Here is a 24,857-nt window from a genome sequence, read left to right as displayed (position 1 = left end):
CCTCAGTGACTTTTTGGATACATTTTGGGGGAGGGGGAGAGAGGGAGTACTCCACTAACCCCCACGATTTTTATTTATACCTTTGGGAGGGAAGAAGTGTCGGGGGGCTTCCTCATGTGTGCTCCTCCGTTACCGTGCAATTGCACGGAATGGCACACCTGGTCACGCCGGGCCTGGATCCTCTTCTTTACCATCGTGGGGATAGGATCCCGAGACGGCCTTGTAGTTCCGGCGCTTCTCTGCCAGTTCCAGTTGGGTGGGCCTAGGTCCAAATTAGGTGGGCAACTGTCCACCCAGGCCCACCCGTGGCTTCGCCAGTGTGCTGATGACATACTTGCTCCATGTCTGAAACAGTCCCAGAAGTAATACGATCTGATTGCACTTCTTCCTCCTGCATCAGCAATTATAAAATAAAACATGACAGCTTGAGGCATAGGTTTATTCTATTCCTGCATTAGTTAGCTACTAAGTAAAAAACAGTACAAACAGTTATTAAGGGAAAAGTAATTTTTCTGGGCCTCTCCTCAATCTCTTGCAATAAAACAAAAAAGTAAAAACATGTTAACATTTTGTTTCCAAGATTTCCTGTCCTGTTTTGATTTCTTCCCTCTCCCAAAGAAGGGAGCGCTGTTACATTTTTTCCTTTCTTCTTTTGCTGGTGCTTTTACAAAAAAAAAGGAAACAAAATCCTCAGCTATGCTGCCTTAGGGCCTACTCCCTATTCTTTGATGCCCTACCTTGCTTTGTGCCTGCCAGGATCCATATTCATACTAAGGCCAAAACAGTCCTTCCCTGTACGTATCTGGATCAGTCCAGACAGTGGGTTATGTCCCCTTCCAGCAGATGGAGTCAAAGCAAAACTCGAAGGGTGGCCTCTTATAAGCTGGTGCACCCTCTGCATCCCTTCAGTATTTCTCTGACTCCAGCAGATGAAAGGTGGCAGAACCTGCGGTTCCCCTACATAGTTTAGAAAGGATAGATTATTTCTTTCTTCTCTTGCTTTCTTCTATATTTATTTAATTTGTGGATGGATCAGTTAAAAAAAAAAAAAAAAGATTCTTATTTAAAAAAATAAATAAATAAAAAGAAGGGAACAGCCCTCCCTCAGTGTTCAGGCTTTTAAACTTGCAAGCAGAACTGTTGGTTCTGTTGTTTAGTAATTCTGTTCACTTTTTGTGTAAGTGCTGTTTCCTTTATTACTTTTCAGGTCAGGATTTTCCTGTCTCAACAACTTAGTGCCCTACCCTGAGATGTCGTTTCCTCGGGGCAGTGTCAGAGAAGCGTTATTCCTCTGTTCTAAAGATTTCAATCGAGTCGTCGAACTTTGAGCAGAGGTTTTCTTTCCCTTACCCGCTCCTGGCAGACCGCGAGCTTGTGCATTGCCGGCTCGTTTCACACTACATGCAGTGCCCGATGAGATGCTGCGCCTGTGGAGAGCCGGGTTCGCAGCTCTCCCTGGAGGGCATATGCGTGAGATGCCTCCCTGGTGGGGAGGGTCCCTCGCGGTCGGCTGGGCATTCTAACTCGTGCACGCAGGCGCGAGTCTCTGCAAGGCCAGCCCCATTCCTGTCTAGCACGGGAACGGCAGCCATTTTGGATTCAGTGCAGATTGCTCCTGCGCAGCCAGATGCAGACTCAGACCCCAGATCACCACCGAATTTATCGCTGGTGACTCCCCCGGACCTGGAGCCACACCCATCAGTGCCGCCCTCGGGAACTTCCCTTTGGTTGCTCCATCAGGACCTCCAACCTGGGCCTTTTTCTACGGACTTTGTCCTTTTACTTCACAGTGCATACTTGGCCAGCTGAGCCAGCAACAGGGCACTGCTGCAGGGCCGCTGCCTCCCAAAGTGATTCGACTTTCAGATCCTTTGGATCCTTCAGGAAGCTCTCAGCCTCCGGGATCCCAAGGTGCTGTGGGGGTCCTTAAGCCTCAGGCCCCCCAAGGAATAGAGGTGCAGCAGCCAGCTCCCAGGGTACGGGTGGTACCTCATGCAGTCACACCTGCTGACCCAGACCCGGATGACCCCTCTACATACATGCAAATGGAGGGAGATGACCCAAGAGTACTGCGTCTCTTCCAGAGGGATGAGTTAGTCCCCCTCATCCCCCACGTCCTTGCTGAATTGGATATAGAGGCTGCACAGGACCCTCCTGCGTCTACTACATCAGCAAACAAGGGCGACCCAGTCCTGGTCGGCCTGCGCCCACCTACAAGAGCCTTTCCTTTCTATCCCATGCTCCTGCAATTGTTGTCCAGAGAGTGGGATTTCCTGGAGTTTTCTCTTAAAGTGGGCAGAGCTACGGACAAACTATACCCTCTGCCTGAAGAGTTCTTAGATCTCCTCAAGGTCCCTAAGGTAGACGTGTCTGTGTCGGCTGATACGAAACAAACTACGATGCCAGTGACTGGTGGAGCCACCCTGAAGGGCCTGCAGGACCGCAAGCTAGAAGTATACCTCCAACGGGTATTTGAGGTGTCTGCCTTGGGGGTCAGGGCGGCCGTTTGCAGCTCTCTCATGCAGCAGGCAGGGCTCCAGTGGATCCAACAACTGCTCAGTGCCCAAGAACTACTGCCCGCTGAAGCTCAACAGGCTGAGCGCCTGGAAGTGGTCATTGCTTATGGGGCAGATGCTCTATATGATTTTCTTTGGGTTCTTGCCAGATCCATGGTTTCCATGGTCTCGGCTAGATGGCTGCTTTGGCTTCGCAACTGGTCAGCGGACTCGTCTTCCAAGTCTCAGTATGGATCTCTTCCCTTCAAGGAAAAGTTGCTGTTTGGCGAGGAATTGGAACAGCTTATCAAATCTCTCGGGGAAAATAAGGTCCATAATCTACCGGAGGATTGCCCACGGAGTTTAAGGACGTTAAGCTCTTCTAGAACTCGCTTCCGGGGACAACGTTGGTTTCGCCAGTCAAGGCCGGCAGCTCAGAGATCACCGTCCTCACGCTCGCAGTCCTGGTCTCATTCCTTTCGGGGCCAGAGAACAGCCCGGGATAACCTCTCTCAGGGGGCATCTGCCAAGTCTTCCCAATGAAGGCTCGCTGACCCACTCTTCCATCCCCTGGATAGGCGGAAGTCTTTCTCTCTTCTACGAGGAGTGGGTCAAAATCACCTCGGATCAATGGGTCCTAGATATTCTAAGGCGCGGTTACACTTTAGAATTTGCTCAACCCCTAAGAGACAGGTTCCTCTTCTCCCCCTGTGGAGCAGCACAGAAGCAGACTATAGTCCGACAGACGCTCGACTGGCTCCTGGCCTTGGGGGCCATCCTACCAGTACCACCGATGGAAAAAGGATTAGGCCATTATTCCATCTACTTCGTAGTTCCCAAATAGGAGGGCTCCTTCCATCCCATCCTGGACCTCAAGATGGTCAACAAGGCTCTCAAGATTCCTCACTTTCGAATGGAGACCTTAAGGTCAGTGGTGGCAGCGGTACACCGTGGGGAGTTTTTGGCCTCCTTGGACCTGACAGAGGCTTATCTCCACATCCCCATTCACAAAGCACATCAACGTTTTCTGCGTTTCCAGATTCTCAGTCAGCATTTTCAATTCCAGGCCCTGCCTTTCGGCCTGGCGACAGTTCCCCGCACCTAACCAAGATCATGGTGGTGGTGGCGCGGCTGCTCTACGGAGGGAGGGAATTTTAGTCCATCCCTACCTGGATGACTGGCTCATTCAGGCAAAGTCAAGGGAATAATGTCAGCAGGCGGTCAAGCGAGTCCTGTACCTTCTCCACTCCCTAGGATGGGTCGTCAATTTTGCCAAGAGCAGCCTTACTCGTTCTCAGGCACTCGACTTCTTAGGAGCTCATTTCGATACCAACGTGGGCAAGGTCTTCCTCTGCCAGGACCGGGCTCGGTCACTTATAGCTCAAGTACAACGATTTCGGGGCCTCCAACTCCCCACAGCTTGGGACTATCTCCAAGTCCTAGGCACGATGGCTTGTACTATAGATTTAGTGCCATGGGCTTTTGCGCATATGCGTCCCCTACAGAGGGCGTTACTCTCCCGCTGGAAGCCAGTGTCTCAGGAGTTTCATGCCCTCCTCCCGCTATCAGAACTGGCCAGAGACAGCCTGAGCTGGTGGCTCAGCTTCGACCACTTGATGCAGGGAGTGGATCTGGAGGTCCCACAGTGGGTGATCGTCACCACGGATGCAAGCATCTCTGGCTGGGGAGCAGTGTGCAAAATGCAGTCGGCTCAGGGACAATGGACTGCTGTCCAATCAACATGGCCGTTCAATCAACTGGAGACCAGGGCAGTCCATCTGACGTTGAAGAGTTTCTTCCCATTGGTTCGTCGCCAAGTGGTGCGGATACTATCCGACAACGCAACTATGGTGGCATATATCAATCGCCAAGGAGGGACAAAGAGCCGGCATGTCTCTCGGGAGACAGACAGGTTGATGGCGTGGGCAGAGCTCCACCTCTCTCGCCTCGCAGTGTCCCACATAGCAGGGGGTGGACGATGTTCAGGCGGACTTCTTAAGCCGACAAAACATAGATCCAGGGGACTGGGAACTCTCCAAAGAAGCAGTAGCACTTCTCGTCGATCGATGGGGACCCCACACCTGGACCTGATGGCCACCCTAAAGAAGGTAAAGGCTCCACGCTTCTTCAGCCGCAGAAGGGAGCACATCGCAGAGGCAGTGGATGCTCTCGTCCTTCCTTGGCCATGAAATCTCCTTCTCTATGTATTCCCGCCATGGCCCCTGGTGGGCAAAGTGTTGCGGAGAATAGAGATTCATCAAGGGCCGGTCATACTGGTGGTGCCGGAATGTTCATGAAGACCGTGATTTGCAGACTTAGTCAATATAGCTGTCGATGGCCCTCTCCGCGTGGGACGTATGAAAAACCTTCTACGGCAAGTTCCAGTATATTTCGACCGGGCAGATCGCTTCTGTCTTGCGGCATTGCTTTTGAACGGTGGAGGTTGAAGAAATGAGGCTATCCAGAAGAGGTTATTTTCATGCTCCTCAAGGCCCGGATACATCCACTTCCATTTCCTATGTCCTGATCTGGAAAGTGGTCTGGAAAGTGTTCAAGGCCTGGTGTGCATCCGTAAACATACCTCCACGTCACGCATCAATAGCTCATGTATAATCCTTCTTACTGCGAGGTCTGGAGAAGGGATTGGCCTACAATTCCTTGAGGGTACAAGTGGCAGCTCTTGGGGCTCTGGTCTGTATCAGGAGGCAGCTCCTCTTTCTTTGCATCCTGATATAGTCCAATTTTTAAGAGGAGTAAAGCATGTCAAGAAAGTAGTCAGCCATGATAAAATAACACCTTTTCAAAATTTATGAAATACGATGTTAGCGCCCTGGGGCCAATGTGATAAGGCCAAGGTCAAGTTAGTGCCATTTAGAAGAATGGAGTCAACCAGGCCAGATGACCAGGGGTACCCCAGCCCCATGGTGGGAAGTTCTCTATATTTCAAGGTTTGGAGGGAGTGCAGGAGAAGGTCAAGGGGTACCTGGGAGTATGTGGTGGTGAGTGTGGGGGATTCCTGAACCTCAATGACTTTTTGGATACATTTGGGGGGAGAGAGGGAGTACTCCACTGAATCCCCATGATTTTTATTTATACCTTTGGGAGGGAAGAGGTGCCGGTGGGGGGGGGGGGGCTCCCCCATGTGTGCTCCTCCGTTACCGTGCAATTGCATGGAATGGCACACCTGGTCACGGCGGGCCTGGATCCTCCTTATAGTTCCGGTGCTTCTCTGCCAGTTCCAGTTGGGTGAGCCTGGGTCCAAATTAGGTGGGCAACTGTCCACCCAGGCCCACCTGTGGCTTCGCCAGTGTGCTGATGACATACTTGCTCCATGTCTGAAACAGTCCCAGAAGTAATACGATCTGATTGCACTTCTTCCTCCTGCATCAGCAATTATAAAATAAAACATGACAGCTTGAGGCATAGGTTTATTCTATTCCTGCATTAGTTAGCTACTAAGTAAAAAACAGTACAAACAGTTATTAAGGGAAAAGTAATTTTTCTGGGCCTCTCCTCAATCTCTTGCAATAAAACAAAAAATAAAAACATGTTAACATTTTGTTTCCTGGATTTCCTGTCCTGTTTTGATTTCTTCCCTCTACCCAAAGAAGGGAGCGCTGTTAAATTTTTTTTTCCTTTCTTCTTTTGCTGGTGCTTTCACAAAAAAAAAAAAAACAAAACACGAAACACGAAACAAAATCCTCAGCTATGCTGCCTTAGGGCCTACTCCCTATTCTTTGATGCCCTACCTTGCTTTGTGCCTGCCAGGATCCATATTCATACTAAGGCCAAAACAGTCCACATGTTACCCCTGACCCCAGATGGAAGAGGTATCATTGGATGCTTCCCAGCCAATGATAGAAACAAAAGGCCAGAGGAGGCCTTGCATCACACACATGTGTTCTGAATCAAAGCCTGCCAAGGGGGCCTTGTGAAAGAATACCACCCCTGAAGCTGACACCAATATACTGTAAGATATCTTCAACAAGATATGGTCACATACTAAGCAGTAGAATACTGAATGGCTATGAGAATACCTCGCCATCAGTAATCTTGCCCAGAGAAAGGAGATGCTAATCCGCTGCCTTTGCAATAGTTGATACTTACCCCCACTGCAGACTAGCAGTAGCAGCAGACACCTATCCTGCAGTGGATCACATCTGATGGGAGAAAAGGCTTAGAACCATATATGGTGAAACATCAAGTGACCATTGCATTGCATTTGCCAATACAGATATTTATGAGTGTTCCTCTCCTCTGAGATATTCTCCTTTTAGTAAGAAAATGTCAGGATTATGGGAAGGCAAAAGTGGCCACTACCAGCAGCATCAGGACTAAATGAGCATCATCAGTAGGGCTGCTTTAAATTATGGGCATAGCAGGGCTCCCACTGAATAAGCCAGGGGTGAGGAAACTGGGGGATGAGCCTTCAAGGGGGGCAAGAATAGTCCTGAACAGGGCACACTGGCTACCCAATCAGAAAAGAAAAAAATGGCTATACTATTGAGTCTTAGCTCCATAGAGAGGCACTGCAAGGAAGGCGGGAGCTGCCAGAGCATAGTGACAACACTGTAAGCATGTCATGGCTTAACCATATATTTCTTCCTGTGGTTTGAGGAGGGAAGCACTACAAGCAGGATTTGGGAATTGCTGACTAGGGCATTAGCCTGCAGGCTGGATGGCTGATGGTCAGGAAATGGTTGGCACAGGATGACTGGGAGCAAGGCTAGCTGGTTGGGAGGAATGATATTAGGGGGTAGGCTTCAAGTTGGTGGGAACTAGGGAAGGGGGATGTATACGCAAGATAAAACATGCAGGATTCAGGGTGAGAGAGAAAGAGAGGCTAGAGATGTGGTTGGGATGTGAAAGGGAGCAGAACCAGAGAAGGGATAAAGATAGCTCGCTCTCTTACTCTTTCCCCCCATCCCATAGAACATAAGAAATGTCAAGATGGGTCAAAACAAGGGTCATCAAGCCCAGCATTCTGTCTCTGATAGTTGCCAATCCAGGTCCAAGTACCTGGCAGATCCTATAAAGTAGATCTAATCCCTGTTACTCATTTCGAGGACACTGATAGTTTTCTTTAATCTATAAAGTTTATAAAACATTAATAACAAGGTAGAATAATGAAAGGTATTGCTATCTCTGGAAATCAGTAAAATTAAGTAGATCTACCAAGTTCTTGCGACCTGGATTGGCTTGGCCCAGGCATTGGGACCCGGCCTCCAGGTCAGGTTGCGACGTCCAACCTGGGTCCGGGCTGATTCCCTGGCATCAATAACCGCCCTCCAGGCTGGGTCGCAGCATCTGCCTAGGCCTCACCGGCAGATCCCCAACAGATTGGGTAAGTGGGGACCAGAGGGATCCTGGCCCAGGCATTTTTTTGCAGGTAGGTGGCCCTGTTTGTCCCTGTTTTCATTTTTTGGACCTTTTTTTTGTTGTTTTTTTAATGTTTTGTTTCTTTCATATGAATAAAACAAATCAAACATTCCACAAATTTAAATTTGTGGGGAAAAAGTCTCCTGAAAACGAAAACAACATTTTTTCCCTACACACCCCTAGCATCGGCTTTGCCTTCAATATACCTGTTCCCGCAATTGCTTAATTAGAGGCTTCTTGCCCTCCATGGGTCCCTGTAGCTGACACCCAAGTCTGTCTGCTTTCCTGTATTCCTTGTGATTTCTCACTATCGTCTAGGAAGCACAATGCCAAATCAACTTCCTGGAGCTCTGGGCGATCAGGTACGCTCTCTGGGATTTCAGCGATCAGCTGGCCAGCAAGGTGGTCATGATCTAGACAGACAACCAGGTAGCGATGTGGTACATCAACAAGCAAGGGGGCATGAGACATTCCTCCTGTGCCAGGAAGTGGTTCAGATCTTTTCTTGGGCCTTGGCCCAAGGGATGGTGCTCCAGGCCATGTATCTGGCCGGACCGGACAATGTGATGGCGGACCAGTTGAGTTGAGCTTTCCAGCCCCATGAGTGGTCCCTGAACTAGGCGGTGGCAGATCAGATCTTTCGTTTCTGGGGAACCCTGGACATGGATCTGTTCGCATCCCCCTGCAACAGCAAGGTGGCTAATTTCTGCTCCCTATATCGAGCAGACGGCGCCCCAGCTTCGGACACCTTTGCCCACATCTGGAGCCAGGGTCTTCTGTATGCATATCCTCTGATTCCTCTGGTGATGAAGACTCTCTTGAAGCTCCATCAGGACCGGGGGACCATGATCCTCATAGCCCTACATTGGCCAAGGCAGGTCTGGTTCACACTCCTTTGGGATCTCTCTCTCTTGGAGCCGATCAACCTGGGGATATCCCCAGATCTCATCACTCAGGATCAGGGCAGGCTGCGACATCCTAACCTCCGGGCACTTGTCTCTCATGGTCTGGATGTTGAGAGGTTGATTCTTTGGCCCCTTGATCTCTCAAATGATGTAGCACGGGTCCTGGTGTCTTCCAGAAAACCTTCCACTAGGAAAAAACTTATGGGCTTAAGTGGAGGAGGTTTTCAGTGTGGTGTAAGCAACGTGGCCTGGATTCCTTCTCTTGTTCCACTCACAAACTGCTTGATTACCTCCTGTACCTCTCAGAAGCTGGCTTGAAAACCAACTCTGTTGGGCTGCACTTATGCGTGATTGGAGCTTATCACCAGGGTGTGGATGGTTCGCCCATCTCCATTCAACCTTTGGTGAGTCGCTTCATGTGAGGCTTGATTTAGTTGAAGCCTCTCCTGAAGCTTCTTGCTGTGTCTTGGAACCTCAACGTGGTGTTGGCTCAGCTGATGAAGGCTCCCACTGAGCTCCTGTCACCTGAAATTTCTGACCTGAAAGGTCATCTTTTTGGTGGCAGTCATCTCAGCGTGCAGTCAGTGAGCTTCAAGCATTGGTGAATTACCTTCCATACACGAAGTTCTTCATGATCAGGTGGTTCTCCGCACGCACTCTAAGTTCCTGCCCAAGGTGGTTATGGAGTGCCATCTTAACCAGTTAATCGTCCTGCCTACCTTCTTTCCCAGGAAGCAGGGAACAAGGGCTGAAGGCAACATGAGACAGGAACCAGGCAAGATAAGGAGCAGAACCAAAACACAGTCAGCAGCTTCCAGGAAAACCTGTTGCAGAGGCAATGCTGGACAGCAGGGACCTGATTGAAATAGTCCCTGCTTGATGATGAAGGCAAGGAACTGCGAGAATTTTCCTGCTGTGGTTCCTTTAAGACCCAGCGGGAGGCGTGCATGTGCACCTGTGCTGTTGGGTTCGTAGCACTGGCAGCGTTTCTTGCCGCCATGAAGAGTTGCAACTGCGGCGTTTTTTTTGCTGCCGCAGAAGAGGAAGGATCTGGTCCGGGGCCCTGACGGGTGAGGGAAGCCAGCCGCTCAATCCTGCAGCTGGCAAACATAACAGTACCCTTTCTCTTATGCCCCCTTCAAGGAGGTTTAGGTTTCTTGGGGTAGCGGGCATGTAACTGCTTAAGCAATATCTTATCCAATATGTTTGAGGCTAGTTCCTAAGTGTTGTCCTCTGGCCCATATCCCTCCCAAGATATCAGATATTTCCACCTTCGGTTCCACTGACGGACATCCAGGACATCCTTGACTTGCTAGAGTTGATCCTCGGCTGAAGAAACCTTGAGGGTTCCAGAATTTTTCGGGTGGGCCAGGATAACACCAAGGGTTTTAGGAGGGAAACGTGAAAGACGTTGTGAATCCTTATGGCAGTAGGTAGAAGCAACTGGTATGTGACGGGTCCTATCTGTTGGATAATGGAAGAGTCGTGGCGGCAGCATTTTTTGCTGCCGCAGAAGAGTAAGGATCTGCTCTGGGGCCCTGATGGGCGAGGGAAGCCAACTGCGCAATCCTGCAGCCGGCAAGCGTAACATCACCCTTGTGTGAGGACTACCAACCTGCTTGTCCTAGGAGAAAGCAGAGTTGCTTACCTGTAACAGGTGTTCTCCTAAGACAGCAGGATGTTAGTCCTCACGAAACCCGCCCACCACCCCGCAGAGCTGGGTTTCGACTTTGTTATTTTATTTTTTCATAATTCTATGTTACAGGACTGAAGAGGGACCCCACATGGACACGTGGATTAGGCCATGCTGAGCATGCTCAGTGTGCCAGTCAAAGTTCTACAAACTTTGACAGAAGTTTTCCATGCCAGGTCCCATCTGATGATGTCACCCATGTGTGAGGACTAACATCCTGTGGTCCTAGGAAAACACCTGTCACAGGTAACCAAGCCTGCTTTGTGTTCAGTTAATGAGGTTTTCCTTACTGTACCACCTTTGTCTAGAGCAGGGCTTCCCAAACTTTTCCTGGGGACCCCATAACCAGTCTAATTTTGAGGATATTCACAATGAATATGCATGAGATACATTTGCATATATGGAGTCTTATGCATACTCATTGTGGATATCCTGAAAACCTGACTGGATGTGGGGTCCCCAGGACAAGTTTGGGAACCTCTGGGCCAGAGGTAGATTAAAATATGCACAAAAAAGAGCTCTGCCAATAATTATTACATGTCTTTGAAATCAAATTCCAAAAGAAGGACATTTGACAAAGGATTACTTTATCTTCTGTAAACGGATTAAAACCTGCTTCTTTATTTATTTACACTTATTGTTGCCATTGATTTTAGCATAAAAAAGGTTAATAAACATAATAAATATTATAAGAGACCCTGGTTTCTTGCGGCAGATTTTTCAATATTCTGAGGCAAGTAAATGGCAAATTTGCCTAATTTTGCATATATTTGCAATTTAAATACATTTTTTTACTTTATACAAATGAATCCTTTTTCTGACATTTCTGTATCCACTTAATTTAATTATTAGAAGGAAAGGGATCTTAGTGATTGGGGCTGGGGAGGGAGGAAAGAAGGGAAGAGGTCAGAGAAAGGGAAAACCGAAGATTGCAGAGGAGGGAAATAAAAAAAGGAATCTTAGGTGGTGGGGTAGAGACATAAAGGATGGAGAAGAACAGGGGGAGAGGATGGGAATTCAGGGAGGAGAAGGAATGGGAGGAGAGGAGGGAGGGAGGGAAGAAGGATCAGGCAAAGGAGGGAGGAGAGAAGCAATGGAGCATTAGGGATGGGAATAAAAGAGGAGAGAAGATTGGGATGAAGAAAAGAAAGAGGGAAGTCACAGACCTACCCCAAATCACTCCCCATCCTCTTTCCCTTATTCCTCTTCCAAAGCTCATTTGATCCCCTCACACTACCTCTTTCACTTTCTCTCTCCCCACCACCAACCCCTCACTCACCCTACATCTCCCTTCCACCCCACTCACCCTAGTTCACTCCCTCCCCCTCTCCAAAAACCTCTTACCCGGTTCATTCCTCCTCCTACCACACATTCTCCTCAAATACCCTGCTTCACTCCTTCCTCAAACCACTCATTCGCTTTGGTTCCCCTTCCCCTAGAATCCCTTACTCACCTGGTTCCTCCCCCATTAACCCCTCACTCTGGTTCATTCCCTCTCCCAACCCCTGCACCCCTCACTTTCCCCGGTTCATTCACTTTCCACCACAGCGGTCCCCATTCTTTTTTTATCCAATACCCCCAGTGATCTCCGGTTCACTCCCTCCATATCCCCTCACTCACAGCTCCCATTATTTTCAAACATGAGCAGGACAGCAGCCTTGCAACTTCCCCAGCATGTCCTTCCTCCTTTCCTGCCACGTGGTTCAAAGCACGCCATTCAGGCCCCAACAGGGAAAGAGGCAGGTGGGGGGATGCGCCGGAGGAGATAAAAGGCTGCCATACTCCTCCTGTTTGAAAAGAATAGGGGCCGGTGAGTGAGGGGATACGGGTGGGACAGGGAAGGTAGACTTCATTGTCTACTGCCACCAATGTTTTTCTTCCAGGAAGGGCAATCAGGAAGGTGAAGTGAAATACGTTGTCCACAGCCACCGATGCTTTTATTTTTTTTTTTTAAAGAATCCTTGGTCTCCTGCAGCATTTTGGCCAGGTTTGGACAATTCCACAGCAATGGCCAATTTTTTCTACCCTTCCTGCAGCCACACAATTGCGGGAGACCGGGAGCCCTGATTATAAGGTGATATCTTTATACTGGACCAAAATGTTTCTTGACTAGTTTTCAGAAGATACTCTTCCTTCAGCAGGTCTGAAAAATGGAATGAACTAAAGATGACATCACCATAAAATACAAGTGTGACAGAGTCACAAAACTGGATCCATGTCTAAAGAGTGTGACTTTGTGGGGAGTTCTATAGATGTCTCTTATAGGGATGTGCATTTCTTTGAAATGACGTAGACAATATCAATAATATTGTCTATGTCATTTCATTTTGTTTTTTTAATCTACATGATAGGGAAAAATAATGAAATTTTGTGGCTTTTTTCCCTTTCATTTATTATGTGCACTATTTGCAAACAGTATGCACAGGAATCCTTAATAAACATCCCAACCGGTGAGTTCTCCAGAGACTCCCTGAGACCACCACCACCACTGGAAGCGGCTGTTTCCCCATAAAATCTAATATTTAATATCTAAATACCTCTGTCACAGGCCCAGCCCTCAACCCCAAACCTTTCTCTTTTGTTAAAACATAGCAGCCCCCCCCCCCAGAAGCTGAGCACACTCCCTGCCCACGATAGCTCACTCCCTTGGCCCACCAAATATTCCCTGGTAGTCTAGTCGGGGCCTGGAAGTGACTGCTCTGCTCCTAGACCCAGCCTGCACCATTTAACTCAACTCCCCAATGGCACCAGTAGCCCCCATCATATGACAGGGCAAAGGGTGACTGGTGCCATTTTTCAAAATGGTGGCACAAGGTCCGGAAGACCACTCCTGGGCCCCAACTAGACCACCAGGGAAGATTTGGTGAGTCATGGGTAGTTGGGAATGTGGGCTATGTAGGGAAGGGGTTGCTCGGCTTCCAGGGAGAGGGTGCAACGTTTTAATAAAGAAGAGGGTCTGGGGTTGGGGCACTCTACTTCCACAAAAAAATAGCAAACATTCTCCTCAGATTCCCCCCCACCCCCCACACTATCCCTTCGGGCCCCTGCCCAACCTCAGCCAGCCTCGACTCCCTTGATCTCACCTCCTCCAAGGAAATTGAGTCAAATCCTCAAAAAGAGCAAACCCGCATCCCACCCTACAGACACCATCCTCACCAAAGCCCTCCTTTCGATTCCTAATACCATAGCCAAACCTTTATCCGACATTATTAATTGCTCCCTCTCCTCAGGCATAGTCCCCGACTCACTTAAGCATGCAGTGGTCAAACCCTTGCTCAAAAAAACATCATTAGACTCTAATGATCCAGCCAACTTCCATCCCATCTCAAACCTCCCATTTATCTCTAAAATCATGGAAAAGATAGTCTGTAAGTTGGGAATTGATTATCTCGAAGATAACAACATACTTCACTCCTCACAATTCGGCTTTCACAAGCATCTTAATACTGAAACCCTCTTACTCACTCTCACTGACCACATCATCAGAGGTATGGACCAAGGTCACAGTTACATCCTTGCCCTTCTTGACATTTCCTCTGCGTTTGATACAATTAGCCACAAACACCTTCTCTCCTACCTATCTGACATAGGCCTCTCAGGTTCAGCTCTGCAATGATTCAAATCCTACCTCTCAAATAGACAATTTTCAGTCAAACTAGGCAATGCTGAATCCACTCACTATTCCCTCACCCAGGGAGTCCCTCAAGGTTCCTCACTCTCATCCACTCTATTCAATATCTACCTTACACGCCTCTGCCAGCTCCTATCTGACCTGGACCTCAAATTCTCTCTCTATGCCGACGATGTCCAAATTATCATACCTATTCATGACTCTCTATCTGACTCCTTAAAACTCTGGGGAAATTGCCTTGCAGCCATTAACACCCTCCTTACAAATCTCCACCTTGCCTTAAACACCTCCAAAACGGAACTGCTCCTCATATCACAGCACCATCCTCCCAAACCCTCCCTCGCAAATGACCCTGCGTATAGTATCATTTCCGCTCAGCACTCTGTCCGAAACCTCGGGGTTCTGATTGATCAGCAACTGAACCTCAAAAAATACATCAACACAATCCTCAAGGATGGCTTCTTTAATATCAATGTGATGAAAAAACTAAAACCATTACTCCACTCTAATGATTTCCGCACTGTCATCCAGGCCACCCTTGCATCTAAAATGGACTACTGTAATTCCCTCTTCCTAGGTCTCCCCTATTCCTCCATAAAACCACTCCAAATGCTTCAGAATGCGGTAGCAAGGACCATCTCTAATGCCTGTAAATTTGATCATATCACTCCCATCCTTAAAGGCCTGCACTGGCTCCCGATCCCCTCATGTATCCTCTATAAAACCCTTACAATTATCCACAAATCCATCTACATACACAATTCTTAACTGGCTTGAGGAGCCTTTCTGTTTCACACTCTCTAGCCGCCCCACCAGAGCTGCCAATAAAGGAACCCTCCATGTGCCTTCCCTCAAGAAGGCACACCTTACTTCCACGAGAGACCGAGCCCTCTCCATTGCCGGGCCTACCCACTGGAACTCACTTCCCGCGAACCTCCGGCTTGAGCCTTGCACCAGTAAATTCAAAACCAATTTAAAAACTTGGCTCTTCAAACAGGCCTACCCCGAATAGATTCCCTGCTCCCTTAACACGTCACACCAGCTCTTAACCTGATACCTGGTATAAGTTGCGTTACAATGTTTTATCTTGTTTCCTTGTTTTTATTGTGATTGCAAGCAGCCTGTTGTTCTTGTTTGCCAGTTCCAAGCTATATCTTTGTTCCCATTTAATCCCTTCCTTGCACCCGTTTAATGTAATTTCTAACTTCAGTTCTGCTGTAAACCGATATGATGTAGCTACTAATATCGGTATAAAAAAATGTTAAATAAATAAATAAGTGGCTAACAAACCACTGCGGCCTCCGGATTTAAAATATGGAGTTACGCGTGCAACTACGGGCCTCGCCCCAGAAAAACCCATGCCCTGCCACCAATTCCACTCCTTTTCCTCCCCTTTTTTTTACATTTTACTCCTTCACACATACATGCAAGTGTAACTTCTGGCTTTTAAAATATGCATTGCTGGTGTGCGGTCCAGATACTTGCTCATATGGGCATTTTAGCATGAGCAATACTTTTAAAAACAAACAATCTCTTAGTTTTCCTCAATGCCCCCCCTTTCCCATGCCTGTCCACAAGACTCTGTAATAGCCAGAATTCTAGCACAAACATCCAGTTACCTAGGTCCCCTGCACAGACTGCCAGACAGACCCGGCTATGTGAGCACCTGAGTTTCCACTAGGACTTCTAGTTAATTACAGATCTTGCAGCCTGCTAGCAGTCCAGCTGCTAGTTTGATTCTATTTTTACAGAATGATCTAAATATCTACCAAGTCACTTGAATAGCCTGCCAGACAGACCTATGGGAGCACCCACATTTCCACTAGGACTTCTAGTTATAGAAACATGGAAACATTATAGCAGATAAAGATCGTATGGCCCATCCAGTCTGCCGATCCATCCAATTAATTTAGCATTATAATTCTACTAACACTGACACTTAAGCCAAGGTACCACCTGCAGTCCCTCAGTATTAATCTGTACCCAAGTCAGATTGTAAGCATCTAAACCAACAAGAGTCCCCCAAACGAGCAGGGGAAGAAGGAAAACCTAAAAACGAAACTGCGCCCACAGAAAAAACCCATGTAGGACTAACGGAACCTCTGCCATTCTTCAGAGAGCATATAGAGAAGAAAGACAAATTGAGTGAACTCTCTCAACTACCCAAATCCACCAGAGGGCAGGACTCTGGACTGATCTGTGGTACTACAGGTAAGAACCAATTTTCCTTTCTCTGTACCCAGATCAATCCAGACTCCTGGGATGTACCAAAGCTTCCCTAAATAGGGCGGGACTGAGAGAGCCCCACTCAAAGCACACTTTCACCAAAGCCCCTGAGTTCCAGAGCATGGACATCCAAACAATAATGGCTGGTGAAAGTGTGCAATGACTTCCAAGTAGTTGCTCTGCAGATCTCCTGTGGAGAAACCAGCTGACACTCGGCCCAGGAGGCTAACCGAGAACGAGTAGAATGTGCCCGAAGATCCTCAGAGATTGGATGATGCAGACAGATATACACCAAACTAATAGCTTCCTTCAACCACCGAGCAATAGTGGCTTTTGATGCCTTATGTTCCTTTTTGGCACCGCTTCACAGAACAAAAAGATGGTCAAACATGTGGAAACTGTTGATGAATTCGAAGTGCCGCATTAATGCACACTTCACGTCTAAACGTCTTAAGTCCTTCAAACAAGTTTCCGAGGGATCTAAAGTGGAAAAGTACAGGAGCTCCACAGATTGATTTAAGTGAAAAGATGATACCACCTTAGGCAAAAAGGAAGGGTGTGTCCGCAAGAATATCCCCATCATCCGAGATTCTCAAAAATGGCTCTCTGCAAGATAAGGCCTGAAGCTTGAAAATTCTACGAGCTGAACAAACAGCCACCAGGAAAACCACTTTCAGGGTGAGATCCCTCATAGTCACACATCTTAGAGGTTCAAAGGGAGGCACTCACATATTCCTTAAGACCACATTCAGGATCCAGGAAGGACATGGCTGTTGAACCGGAGGGCATAAATGCGTCACTCCTCGAAGAAAATGCACATCTGGATGAATCAAAAGAGCAATTCTGTGAACCTTACCACGCAGACATCCTAACGCTGCCACTTGAACTCTGAGAGAATTAAAGGACAAAATAAAAGCCAAAATATGCTCCACTGCAGCTCACTTAGGATCCACTCACTGACTGGTACACAAGGTCTCAAAAACCCTCCAGACTCTCACATAAGCAAGAGAATTGGAAGTCTTCTGAGACTGTAAGAGGGTAGTGACGAATGCGTCTGAATAACCCTTATTCTTCAAATGCTGCCTTTCAAAAGCCAAGCTGCTAGACAAAATTGATCTGCCTGATCCAGATAAACGGGGCTCTGATGCAGAGGATTCGGTAGATAAGCAAGCCGTAAAGACCTGTACTGGGTTAGGATGACTAGGTCCGCAAACCACAGACGCCTCGGCCACTCTGGAGTGATCAGAATAACCTTGCCTGGATGCACATCTATGCACCATAAGATCTTGCTTACTAGTGACCAAGGAGGAAACACATACAAAAGGACGTCCAGTGGCCAGGGCAGAACCAAGGCATCTACTCCTTCCGCCCCTCTTTCTCTTCGACGACTGAAGAAATGTGGGGCCTTGGCATTGTGGAAGGTTGCCATCAAGTCCACACTCGGCGAGTCCCACTTGCGAATGACGAGACACACACTGCCTGTGACAGCTCTCATTCTCCGGGGTCTATCTGCTACTGGCTCAAAAAGTCTGCTTGCATGTTGTCCAAGCCCGCTATGTCGGAGGCTGCCAGGTGATCCAGATTCTGCTGTGCTGAGACCACCAAAAGATTGGCCTCCTGAGCTACAGCCCGACTCTTGGTCCCTCCTTGTTGACTGATGTAAGCTACTGTAGTAGCATTGTCAGACAGGATTCTTACCTGCTTTCTGCTCATCAAGGGTAGAAATGCCAGCAGAGCCAAATGTACCTCTCTCGTCTCTAGGAGATTGATGGACCAAGAGGCTTCTTCTGGTGACCAGCGACCTTGAATGGACTGACTCTGGCACACTGCCCCTCAGCTGGAGAGACTAGCATCGGTGGTAACGATCATCCATATCGGGACATCGATAACCACACTGCGGCTCAACTTGTTCGGGAGGAGCCACCAAGAAAGACTGGAATGCACAAACTCCGAGAGAGGAAGAGGAAGCTGAAAACTTTCCGATAAGGGATCCCAGCAAGAAAGTAATGCAGACTGAAGAGGCTTCAGATGGCCAAAGGCCCAGGGAACCAACTCCAAGGTAGAGACCATACACCGAGTACTTGTAGGTACTCTTAAGTCTAACAATCTGCGAACATGGGCCTGAAGCTTGGAAATCCGTTCCTCGGTAAGAAACGCCTTTCCCACTTTCGTATCAAAATGTGCCCCCAGGAATTCCAAACTCTGGGAGGGGACAAGATGACTCTTGGAAAAATTAGCCATCCATCCTAAAGACTTCAGGCGCCAAAGAACCAGATCCACGGCCTTCCGACAAAGGGCTTCTGACTTTGCACGGATCAGCCAATCATCCAGATATGGATGGACCAGAACGCCCTCCCTCTGGAGAACCACCATCACCACGACCATCACCTTGGTAAAGGTCCGAAGTGCGGTCGCTAGACCAAAAGGGTAGAGTGCAAAACTGAAAGTGTTCCCCAAGAATCATGAACCATAGATATCTCTGATGATCAGGTCGAATTTCTATATGCAAGTACGCTTCGGTTAAATCCAAGGAAGCAAGAAACTCTTCCCGGGTGAACCACCGTGATGACAGAACGAAGAGTTTCCAACCAGAATTGAGGAATCTTGAGAGTCTCATTCACCTTCTTTAAATCAAGGATCGGACGGAACACACCCTCCTTTTTGAGAACGATGAAATAGATGAAATAGCGACCTGTCCCCCGCTCGTCCAGGGGAACTGGGACAATGGCTCCCAATTGGCGCAGGCAACAATGGTGTCTCTTTCTGCCATTTTCATTTCCCGATAAGAGTACGGGGATATCAGAAAGCGGTCTGTTAGTGACCGATCAAATTCTAAAGTGTAACCTAGTTTTATCACACTTAGGACCCACTGGTCGGACATGATCTTGGTCCACTCCTCGTAAAATAAGCCTAGACGGCCTCTTATTACCGGAAGCGAGGAGTGAACCAGTCTGGCATCATTAGGAAGATTTGGTACCACCTGCTCCCTGGGAAGAGCCATCTCTGCCGAACTCATGTCCTTGAAAGGACTGGTTCTAGAACTGTTGTCGACCCAAGAACTGCCTCTGAGTGGTTCCTGAAGGCCTGGATGCTCGAAACCTGTGACTCCCCTTGAAGCGAGAGCGAAAAGGGAAAGAGCCTTCCGGCAACTTATGAATCTTGTTCTCACAGAGTGACTTAATCATCTCTTCCAAGTCCTTAAACAAACAGCAACTTCCCCTTAAAGGGTAACAACCCCAACTGAGACTTGGAAGAAACATCGGCCAACCAATTCCTTAGCCAGAGGAGCAGTTGGGCCAAAACCACCAACATCATGGTCCAGGACGAGGTTCTGAGAAGATCTTACAACCGTTCTGCTTGAAGAGCCTCAGATTCAGACAAAGATTTGTCCATTTGCAACCGTTGCACCCAGCACAGGCCCGCTCTCAGCTTGGGCTCCAAGTGCAGACACCTTGAAAATCTTTTTGAGATGTACTTCCAGCTTTATGTCCTGAAGATCCTTCAGAGCTGCAGCGCCCATAACTGGAATGGTCATCTTTTTGGTAACTGCTTAGACAGAGGCATCAACCTTGGGGACCTTGAGAAGGTCCAGCGCTTCTTCAAGCAACGCATACAACCTATCTATAGCCCTGCTGACCTTCAGACCTGTTCCAGGGTATCCCACACTCCTGAACAGGATAGCACTGACCGAAGGATGGAAAGGAAAAGATCTAGCCGGACTTCGAAGACCAAGCATGACCGGGTCCACGGCACCCAACTCGGAACCTTCCCGAGGAATGTCGATGCCCAGCTCCTCAAGAACTGCAGGAATGAGAGGAAACAACTCCTCCTTGTGGAATAAACAGACCACCTTGGAATCATTCCCTTCGACCACCATACTATGTGATGATGCCAGATCTGGGTCTTGCTCAGCTCCAGCGGGAACCAAATCCTGAGGGTCTGGTTCCTGGTGGTCTTCCTTGTCAGAAGTGTCCAGAGAGGTATCAGTAATGGATGGTAGTGGCACGGCCCCTAGGAACCGCCTAACTTTCATGTCCCCCACATCGGCCCTGACCCGCTTAGACTGCTTCACCGGAGGCTCCCTTGCTGACCTATGCCAAGCCAACTTTTGTGCCTTGTAGGCCTTGTGAAGGAGAAGCAAAAAGCCAGAGGAGAAGGAGGAGGATGCAACAGAGATCCCCCCCCCCCAGGGTCCTCTTCACTCCCTAAAGGAGCCCCAAAAGTCTCAGGCCCTCCCCGGAGGTCCCAACCTCCGGAGACAATGGAGGGCTAGGGGGCATTCCATTAAGTTAGCAATTAGCACTTTTAAGACTAATTGGAGAAAATTCTTTTTCACTCAATGCACAATAAAGCTCTGGAATTTGTTGCCAAAGGATGTGGTTAGTGCAGTTAGTGTAGCTGGGTTCAAAAAAGGTTTGGATAAGTTCTTGGAGGAGAAGTCCATTAATGGCTATTAAACAATTTTACTTAGGGAATAGCCACTGCTATTAATTGCATCAGCAGCATGGGTTCTTCTTAGTGTTTGGGTAATTGCCAGGTTCTTGTGGCCTGGTTTTGGCCTCTGTTGGAAACAGGATGCTGGGCTTGATGGACCCTTGGTCTGACCCAGCATGGCAATTTCTTATGTTCTTATGAAGGGGAAAATCCCTGCCCCACTCCACGGATCGCGCGGGAGCACTGAATGTTGCCAAAATGGCCACCATTCCCGCACTCAGTGGGAATGGGTCCTAGGAGAGCTGCTGACCCGAGCCTCTCAAGCTCACAGTGCTTGCTGGAATGATCCCCCGGAGCACTGCCTGAAAGTCCCTCTCCCCAGGGAGGCAGCAAGCACAGAGGCTATTGCGGGACAGACACGTGCGCGCGTCCCTGCAAACGGAGTAGGCCTTTCCATGAGGCATGAAGATCGTGGCCGGCCAGGGAAAAGGAAAAGACCCGCCGAGCCAGCTGGGAAGGAGGCACCAGGAAGGGACTGTGCAGGAGCTAACAGGAGAGACAGGAAACCTCTGAACGGGAGGTATACGGCCTTGTAGCTACTCCCGACTGCTCTTCTGAAACTTTTTTTTAATACCAACTTTAATCAGCACACAAAGCACAAGAGTGAGTGGCTTGAGGCTCTGCTGGTCCTTCAGAGTGAGTGATCGAGATCCACCGGGTGTCAGTTCTGCCCGGCAAGAAGAGTGACCGAGCTAAAAAAGGGTCCCTGACCCCCTGCTCGTCCACCTCGAACACCAGAGGGGATGTTCCCACCAGGACCTAGCAACCCTCCAGGAGGCAAGCTGTGCTATAAAGTGCAGATCTGACCTAGCTATGGTCTCTATTTTTTTTTTTTAAAGAAGTCAGGCTGCAGGCTTTGCACCTCCACCATCTGCTGTAGACAGAGAAATAGTGCGGTAATGCAGGTGCACCTCGGTTTAAGTGTCAGTGTCAGTAAAACGTCCTCTGTCTCCATCTTCTGGGAGGGAAGGCAAAACCCAGAAGTCTGGACTGATCTGGGTACATACAGAGAAAATAGTTTGTTTACTCAACATATAATTAAGCTGTGGAATTCATTGCCAGAGGATGTGGTGAAACCTATTAGTGTAGCTACATTAAAAAATGGTTTGGACAAGTTTCTGGAAGAAAAGTCCAGAAACCATTATTAAGGTGGAGTTGCAGATATCCACTGCTTGGTATAAGGAGCTTGGGATCTATTTATCCCTTGTGATCCTGCCAGGTACTTGTGACCTGGATTGGCCACTGTTGGAAACAGGATACTGGGCTTGATAGACCCTTGGTCTGACCCAGTATGGCAAGTCTCATGTTTTTATGTTCTCTACCCCTGTTCTCCCTGAGCCAGGAGCAGGGATTCACAAAACAATCCCAAAAATCAATATCCAAAAAGAATGAACGTTTTACCTAAAACAGTTAGATTATGTACTGGAAAGGGATATGCCTCCCAATATAAAAATAAGTAGGTTCTGCTCATTCAAAAGCTAAACAAATATGCCACGCTGTTCTCTCTCCCCACCTGCTGTTATGCCAACATGAGCTCACCATCCCAGCAGATTCACAAGAGGTGCTTTTTATAAGAATGGGATACTCCTCTCCTAACTCCTGTGACTGGGTCCTTAAAACAGAGTGACCTAGCCCAACGAGCCTATCTGAGCCTGCAGTTATGGCTGGTAACCAAGAACATTACACTAAGAATTGGGCTGGTGCTAACTGCATCTGTGTGTTGAAAAATGAATGAATCATTGGGTACAGTTCTTTATTTTTTTTTTCCTCTGTACGAACTGTGAAATTTAAGAAGGAAGCTTGATAAATTAAACTATGGAGCCTTACCGAGCTGCTGAAAGACTGTTTCTAAAAACTACAACAGCTGCAGGGGTTAACCGCACAGGGAATGAATGAGCCACTGCTCGATTGGCCAGGAGGGTTGGAGGACAGAGACAGTCAATCAGGAGCCAGCTAAACAAGGCAGGCACGTCACTGACGAAGGCAGCCAATCAGGAGCCAGCTAAACAAGGCGGGCACATCAGTGACGGAGACAGCCAATCAGGAGCCAGCTAAACAAGGCAGGCACGTCAGTAACGAAGGCAGCCAATCAGGAGCCACCTAAACAAGGCGGGCACGTCAGTGACGGAGACAGCCAATCAGGAGCCAGCTAAACAAGGCAGGCACGCAGAGAAAATGCCAGCCTATGAGGAAAGTTATAACAGAGTCTAGTCCTTTATTTTCCAGGTGCATGCTAAGAAGGGAAAGAGGAAGAGCTATGAAAGCCACTGGCTTCCAGAAACAAATAGCAGTGCTGTTTCTACAGCAGTTATGGAGAGCTGGTGTGAGAGGCACATGGCTGGAAAGAGAAAGATAGCCCCTGAAAGTCTGAAACGAGTCACTCACACAGCAGCGCAGTCTCTCCTCCAGGACCCTCAGTTGTCAGAAGCCCAGGTGGAGTCTTTACTCCATCTGGAGCAAAGCTAAGTACCCTCAAATCTGTTTAACTAATTCTACAATGGAAGGAAGTAGAATTCCTTGCTTATAGCTATTGTCTGTATCAGCTCAAGCCCCAAATCTCCCGGGAAACAGCCAGCTAAAACACTTTCTAGAGCTCCAGGGATCCATTTAGTACAGTTTGACTACATTCAGCCACTCTGGGCAGATCCTTAGGCTTGCGGTTAGCTTTCCCCAGAGACATATACCCAAGTCATACTTTGCACACGGTATTCAAGCTGCAGACTTAACTATTGAATGATACAGAGGCACATCCTCCGTTTTATTTGCCATTCCCTTCCTAATAAATCCTTACATTCTGTTTTGTTTTGTTGACTGCCCAGCACACTGAGCTGACGCTTTCAATGTAATATCAGCTATGACTCCCAGATTTTTGGGTGGTAAATCCTAAAATGGAACCTAACATCCAGGGCCGGTGCAAGGGAGTTAGGTGCCCTAGGCAACCTTCTGCCTTACGCACCCTCCCCTGCCCAAGACTCACCTAAAGTCCCTGGTGGTCCAGTGGGGGGCTTGGGAACAATCTCACTCCTGTGCTGTCCACTGCCAGTGATCAAAATGGCACCCGGCAGCCTTTTGCCTTTACTATGTGACAGGGGACTACTGGTGCCATTGGCCGGCCCCTGTCACATGGTAGGAGTCATCCATTGCACTGAATGTCTGCTGCGTTGGTGAGAAAATAAAAGGTAGATTTTAAAAGCGTTGTTCGCACAAAAGCAGCTCTATACACGCGTATGTGGGCCATGCGCAAGCAACATTAGTTGTAAGAAGCCAGGAAGATGTGCATCAAGAATAAGGAGGCAGAAGAGGGGTGGGGAATAGGCGTTCAAGGATGGGGCCAAGACTTACATGCATAGCCCCTGAATTTTACAAGGCTGAATATGGCAACATGCATCATGTTACCTGTGTAACCTTATCACTGGTCCTAATGAGGCACAAGTCTGGAGATTTTGGGCTGGAGAGATCCTGAACATTGGGGGGTGAGGGAGAGGGAGAGACTCTTTTAAAGAGACAGTCTGACACTATATATTTTCCACTATAAGGGGGCACTTTCAACTCAGGGTGGGTTTAGGGGGATGGTGTTACATTGGTCTGCCTAGGGCGCAAGGATCTGTAGACCCTTGTAACACTGCTCCCTCCAAAACCTACCCTAGGTTGAGAGTACCCCTCTTACAGTAGGAGATATATAGAGTGTCAGACTGGCTCTTTAAAAGAGTCTCTCTCTCTTTCTTTCTCTCTCTCACTCTCCCCCCCCCCCCCCCCCCCAAACATGGTCACTTGTGAGTACATGCTTGGTAGGGATATTTTAAATGATACATGTACTTGCACACATAATATAAAATTGAGTTTATTTTTGCTCGCATGCCCAATATGCGAGTCTATGGGTGCATGCACGCTCCTTTTAAAATTTAGTTGTAAGAGTTCTACTCCATCCCTATCAATGGGTCAGAAAGATTGGCTTTTTAGCTCTTGTATGCAAGTCTAAGCTAGGGGAGATGAGGCTAGTATTAACTGTAATCTGATAAGAATTGGATGTCAAG

At 48.2% G+C, this 24,857-nt stretch overlaps 1 long non-coding RNA gene across 1 annotated transcript; it reads right to left on the bottom strand.

The window, feature by feature from the left end:
* Positions 1-75: 75 nt before the first annotated feature.
* LOC115081236 lies at positions 76-23,858 on the bottom strand. The gene is made up of 3 exons (XR_003853753.1): positions 23,801-23,858; positions 5,592-5,876; positions 76-391 (listed from the first exon to the last, which is right to left on the bottom strand). It is a non-coding gene; the product is annotated as an uncharacterized LOC115081236 (long non-coding RNA).
* Positions 23,859-24,857: the final 999 nt, after the last annotated feature.

This window comes from Rhinatrema bivittatum, chromosome 1 (genome assembly GCF_901001135.1).
Source record: "Rhinatrema bivittatum chromosome 1, aRhiBiv1.1, whole genome shotgun sequence".
Classification (NCBI taxonomy): Eukaryota; Metazoa; Chordata; class Amphibia; order Gymnophiona; family Rhinatrematidae; genus Rhinatrema; species Rhinatrema bivittatum.
This window is presented reverse-complemented; position numbering and strand designations above follow the sequence as displayed.